A 6,887-nucleotide genomic window follows, 5' to 3' on the forward strand; every position below is an offset into this window, starting at 1 on the left:
CTCAGACATGTCCTTCTACTTGCGCAAATTTTCTTGGTTCGCCAATCCATCTTCTCTTATTCCCCTGCTTCGTTTGGAGTCTAGAGGGACCCATTCTGTTATTCTTCTTGCCCATCTATTATTTTTCATTCTCATTACATGTCCAACCCGTGGCCATTTCTTTTTCGTACATATTGTTAGACTATCCTGTACTTTAGTTTTCTCACGTATTCATGTTGCTCTTTTTCTGTTTCTTAGTGTTATTCCCATCGTTACTCTATCCATACCTCTTTGAGTTGTAACTAGCTAATGTTCTAAGGCTTAAGGCTTTAGTAAGGCTCCAAGTTTCTTACATATAAGTTAATACGAGTAGGACCTTCTAATTAAATACCTTTCTTTTTAAAGAAGTGGTACATTACTTTTCATAATCTCATTTTGTTTACCAACAGTACTCTATCCCATGCTTATCCTTATTTTGATTTCGTTCTCATGTCCTAGGACACTTACTGTCTGTGTTAAATACGTAAATTCATTATCAATTATCAATCTCTAGAGGTTCGTCCATAACCTTCATTTGTTGTCTGATATTTCCTTGAACATTATCTCAGTTTTACACTTGGTGCTATTATAGTATGCTATCTACCGTCGAATTTCTATTATAGTATGCTATCTACCGTTGAATTTCTACTATAGTATGGTATCTACCGCAAAGTATGTTATCTACCGTCAATGTTAATCCTCCTGTTTGATGAGGATTATCAAACAGATTACTTATCACCAGTATGTTATCCTCATTGGACTTTAATGATAGTTTAATAATATTTATTGGCAGGACAACATGGATGCATAATTATAAGCAGTTGGTAAGGAAACTTTTATTAGAAATTATTCAAAGCTCATCATACAACAATGTTACAAGTTAATCAAATGAAAAATCAAATATTACAAAACTGAAAGAAAATAATCTATGAAAAATATTCATTCAAAAATTTATTCTACTACAGCTTGTAAAAATATCTTACATCATTCAAGAAAGCAGGAAATACATCTTCGCCTTTTCTCAGAACTTTCCAATTAAAACCACCACACTACACACTTCCAGACACATTAAACCAATCTGTGACAGTATTAGGTGATTTCCCAGTTAATTGTAAAGTAGTGTTAATTGGGATCTCATAAATAAAATAATAAACCAATTCCAAAATTTCAGGAAAGGGTGGTAGATAGCAAAATCGGCGGTAGATAGCATACTATAATAGCACCTTACACTTTTTCATTTTTCAGTCCTACGTTTCGGCCCTCTCTATTCAAATCTTCTATCATCATTTACAATTCCCCTCTTGATTCACTAAATATAACTATGCCATCTCCAATTCCTCAGCTGTAAAGGTATTCCTCGTACGTCTTCTCAATTTAAATTTATATATACAATATATATATATATATATATATATATATATATATATATATATATATATATATATATATATATATATATATATATATATAATGATATTTTGCTCTGTAAGACATGTTTTTCATATTCATATAAGCCATATATCATACTCATCCTAATGTCTGGATTCTTTCCACCTCGGGATCAGAGACCCAAGGGGGAATCAAGTCAAAGATAATAGCTTCTGGTTGGCCGGGGAATCGAACCCGAGCCTCAGAAACTGAGGTTCCATTGACTTAGCTACGAGATAATAGGTCAATGGAACCTTAGTTCTTTGGGTCCAGTTCGATTCCCCGGCCGACCAGAAGCTATTGTCCTTGATTTGATTACTCCTTGGGTCTCTGATCCAGAGGGAGAGAGAATCCAGATAATAGGAGGAGTATAATATATATATATATATATATATATATATATATATGTATGTATGTATATATATATATATATATATATGTATATGTATATATATATATATATATATATATATATATATATATATATATATATATATATATATATATATATATATATATAGTATTGCTATTTAAACAGAAACAAGTTGGAAATTGTTCTCAAAGTGAATTTCCAAACAAGGATCGTACTTAAGCTTTTTGATCTGAGAGTAGTTTATGAAAATTTTCTATGAAAAGGCCTGGAAGAATCTTGTATAAATCTTGCTCTGTTCAAAACGTGCGACTTATATACAGTAATTTTATAGATTCTTGTTATTATATAATAATAATAAAAAAAAAGTACGCCAGTCGATTACAAATTATTTTTATTTCCAACTAGCCATAGAGTACATTTGGGCTATGTATTGATTACACTTTTAAATTACGTACTTTTGTGCTAAGTACTAAACATACTCTTGGGGCTATGATTTTTTTCTGCTAGAGCAACCCACGAAGAAGAGCAAATAAATGAAATTTAAACATATTTTACGGGCTTCCCATTTATATTATTTCCCCGTAATGTGTGTTTATCAATTTGTTTATTAATAATTACCAATATACTTAATGTTCTGTAAAAATAGCATATCAATAGAAATTCTTAATACACACTGGTATACCTTTTTTTATGCAGGCCTACTCATTAATGTATAGTTATGTCAGCGTACTTAATGTATTGCACTATATTGTAGGCAGTACTTATGATCATTGCAGTATTTGTTTGGACTCTGCCTTTTGCAAACCCAGTCAAACCTAGGCGATGAAAGGCATCCCAGACCTTGCGTCCAAATCTCACAAATTCTATCCTATTGATTATGATGTAAACATATAAATGTAAATTATAGCCGATATGTGAACCCGGTATCTATCATCTAGTGGAGTTTTTTTTACTTATATTGCTTCCCTCGATGTAGATTAACTTTAAAACTGAAATTATAATTTTTTTTTCCTTGAGAAAGATATTCCTTTACATTGATGAGTTTGTTTTCTGTAAGGCTAAATCTAAATAATCTTCCTACTGTCAATAATACAAGAGCAGTAAGTTAATTTACTTAAGTACTAAATGTTTCCTTTTGGTTAAACTTATTATTAAAACGTGCTGTAAACAAAAATACTTCTCGAAACTATAATGTTTGTCTCCAATGAAATACAGTTGAAACAGTTACATCACATCTACCTCGTCATACACATAATTGAGTGCAGAACCCCACGCCCTTGAGGTCGGAACATATATATATGACCGACGAAGCCCTGTGAAACCCACTAAGAGCCTTTCCATCCCTCGTAGCACACGTCCCTGTCTCTCTTTCTATCTCTCTCTCTCTCTCCGCTCGTCTTCAAACTAAGACGAGACAGCTCAAGTTCGAAGCGCGAGAAGACACCTGGTAGTACTCGTTTCAGTTCATATTATCGACCTTTTTAGCCATAATCCGAAAAGATTATTTTGGTATACAAAAGGAGGATTGCGATGTTTGAAAACAAACATTAATACGGATCTTTAGAATGTTTATTTTCAATTGTCGATGCACAAATTCCAATTAAACAATATCTATTAGAACAAATTGCATACCGTAAGTCCATTGATTACGTAGTGAAGTGTTGGTGATATTTTTTCTGGCATTTTAGTGAGTATATGCAAATATATTTATTCAAGATGTTCAACGGTTTGAGGTCTAAATCCCCCAGCCCCTGCCCATCCCCTGTCCGAGAGTTTGTGGCCAACTTGAAAGGAAGCAGTCCAAAACCAAGAAGAGAAAAGTACCAAACGATGATTGAGCCTCAGGAACCAATCATATCGAAGGGAAGAATGACAATGACGGGAGGATTCGAAGACTTTCGTCCCCACGAGATTCCTCTTGAAATCAAGGATTTATATGGATCGGACTGTGGCTCAGCTTCCTCCGCATCAACATCAAGATCAAACTCTTGTGATTCAGATGACCCTATTATGGATCCTACCCCATCAAAGATGCAACGGCGTTTTGTAAAGGTTCCTCGAAATGCATTGAAAAACGTCATTCACCAGCTGTCCCCTCGTCTTTCCAAGAGACTACTGACTCTAGAAGAAAAGAAATACGACGCCTTCACACCCCAGAATCCCACGTGGCCTCATGTCTTGTCAACTTACGCTCGTGGAGTCTCGACTACTCATGTACAGTCACTGATTACACCAGCACAACCGAGCTTGACAGCCATGAAGGCAAGAGCTATTCTAGACGACAAAAGGAACGTTCGAGCCGCTCTGCAGATACTGGCTATGGATATGAATCAGAGGCAGATGCCTTCCATTTCAGATGATTCTAGTTGTCCGTCTTCTTCATATAACAGTGATCAAGAAGAATCAGAAGAAACCCCGACACGGTGTTCTTTACCTCCAAAGCCTGTGGCTAAAAAAGATTACGAGCCATCCGATGATATAGCAAAGAATCTGATGGAATTTGATCTTAATAAAGCAGATGGAATTTCTAATGCCGAGGAGATCTTCCCAATGAATCCTAAAATAAGAGTCAGTGGTTCTTCCAGCTTCGATGTTGCAAGTGAGGATGTATTCCAAGATGAGTCAATCTTAAGTGCTTTGGATATAGATTCTCTCCCAACGCTGTCCCCTGAAGAACTTTTAAGTCAAAGAATAACTGAAGTTCGAAATATACATATGTGTAGAGAATATATTATTCTAGAAACTGGTCCTCCCACTGATTCCATTTTTGTGTAAATAGATAAAATCTGTACCTATCAAAGTTTGAGCAAGTAACCATCGAAGTTGAAATATTTGAGGGATGACTTTGTATAAGATAACAGAGGAAAAACAGGAAGTCGTTTACACCGTATAAAACGGTAAAGCATTCCATGGGACGACTTGAGTACACATTCACCTACATACTGTATAAATAATTCTTACTGCCATTGGATGGATAAGTTTCACTTAGACGATCTATGCCAGTGACTGATCTCATCATGTAATAGTTTTCATACACATCCTCAATTCTAATATATATTCTCACATGTACATATTATAGATCACCCACTAAATAATCTTTATTGTTCGTTACAGTTATTTTGATAAGATAAATATCAAATCTTACATTTGATTTTGTACCATTTCAGTTAAGGACTGAAGTACCTCAATAAGTTAACAATGTCTGCATTTGACAGTGCATCTGAATATTACTAAGTGATGCATTTTTGTGTCTAATAAAATGTACCTCATACCCTTACATACCATGTATGTGTGAAGTGGTGTATTTACTATGTATAAATGGGTTAAATAATAAGATATGTAATTAGTTCACACCATTTTCTAGCTGAAATGACACGAGATACTTTCATCTTTTTGAGCCCTTTTTATCATAGCGAGTTCAAAGAATGAAAATCTTCGTCAACGTAACTTGGAAATAGAGTGAACAAGTAAATGAACTGTTTTGCGTACTGTACTTGAATACAACTTTTATAAACAAATGATAATTATAGTAAATATCACAATGATTGTTGATTTTTTGTGTGCCTCTGATATCAATTTTGTGAAACTAACTGCCTGTGGTACAGTACCACCATGGTTTTCGTCGGCAACTTCACTGCATGTTCCAGCGTTGAAACCCCGCTTAGGTCTAATTCTTTCATTAAAATACGCAGCTACCATCCCTTGAGATAGGGATGAGTGAGTGGGTGCTGCGACTGAGTGGCACATTACTACACACACACACACACACACACACACACACACACACACACATACACACACACACACATAGTGAGCTGGCCAATCGCCAGGGTTTTGGAAGCCTATTAGAATCGTCCCAACCTAACATTCTGCTAGACGAGATGAAGTCTCGCTCAAGCTCGATATTTTCTTATAGTGTTTGCAACCTCACCATCCTTGTGAGCTAAGGGTGGGGGTTTTGGCCGAGTCATCAACAGCCATTGCCTAGCCCTCCCTGGTCCTAGCTTGAGTGGAGAGAAGCCTTGGGCACATCATATGGATATATGGTCAGTCTCTAGAGCATTGTCCTGCTAGGGCCTTGTTATTGTCCCTTGCATCTACCATGCATGAACCACCTTTAAACATGAATTGATATGTCTGAGGCCTTGGTCCTCCAGTGGACTAGAAATGGCGACATATTATTGGACCTCAGATTTTGTGGAGAGATGCGACCTTCAATTTTTGGACGCGATTAAGATATTTATTCATTATAAAGATAAAGTAACATGTTCAAATACTATAAATATATATATATATATATATATATATATATATATATATATATATATATATATATATACATATATATATATATATATATATATATTTTATATGATACTTTGGGATGTTACTTTGTTTATAATGAATATGTAACTTATTGGCATCCAAGAATCGAAGACAGCATCTTTCTGCAAAATCTGAGTTCCAAATGCAGTTGTTTTTAGTCAACTGCAAGACAAAGGCCTCAGACAGGCTTTAGAAGTCGGTATACAGCAACTGACCATATCCATATAATTAACCAGATAATGTAAAAATCAACAGAGTATGACAAACCACTAAATATGGCATTTATGGACTATGAGAAAGCTTTTGATTGTGTCAAAACTTCAGTAGTAGTTAAAGTCCTTCAAAGACAAGGAATATGTGAAGCTTATGTTAGAACACCTGAAGATATCAATAAGGGAAGTACAGCCATCCTAAAACTACATAGAGATAGTGAGAAAATTCCAATTGAGAAAGGAATTAGAGAGGGAGACCCCATCTCTCCTAAATTATTCACAGCATGTCTAGAAGAGTTTTATTAAGAGTTTAGATTGGGAAAATGTAGGGTTTAACATTGATGGGGAATACCTTAAGAACTTGAAATTTGCAGATGACATAGTTCTGTTTTGTGAATTCTGAGAGGAATTGCCAAAGGTGATAGAAGATTTGAATAGAGAAAGCAGGAATGTAGAACTGTAAATGAATATGAGTAAAATGCATACTTTGGACAGTCAGTAAGTGTTTCCCCAAGACATAAGACCGAAAT

Source organism: Palaemon carinicauda, chromosome 38, assembly GCF_036898095.1.
Source record: "Palaemon carinicauda isolate YSFRI2023 chromosome 38, ASM3689809v2, whole genome shotgun sequence".
NCBI classification, from domain to species: domain Eukaryota; kingdom Metazoa; phylum Arthropoda; class Malacostraca; order Decapoda; family Palaemonidae; genus Palaemon; species Palaemon carinicauda.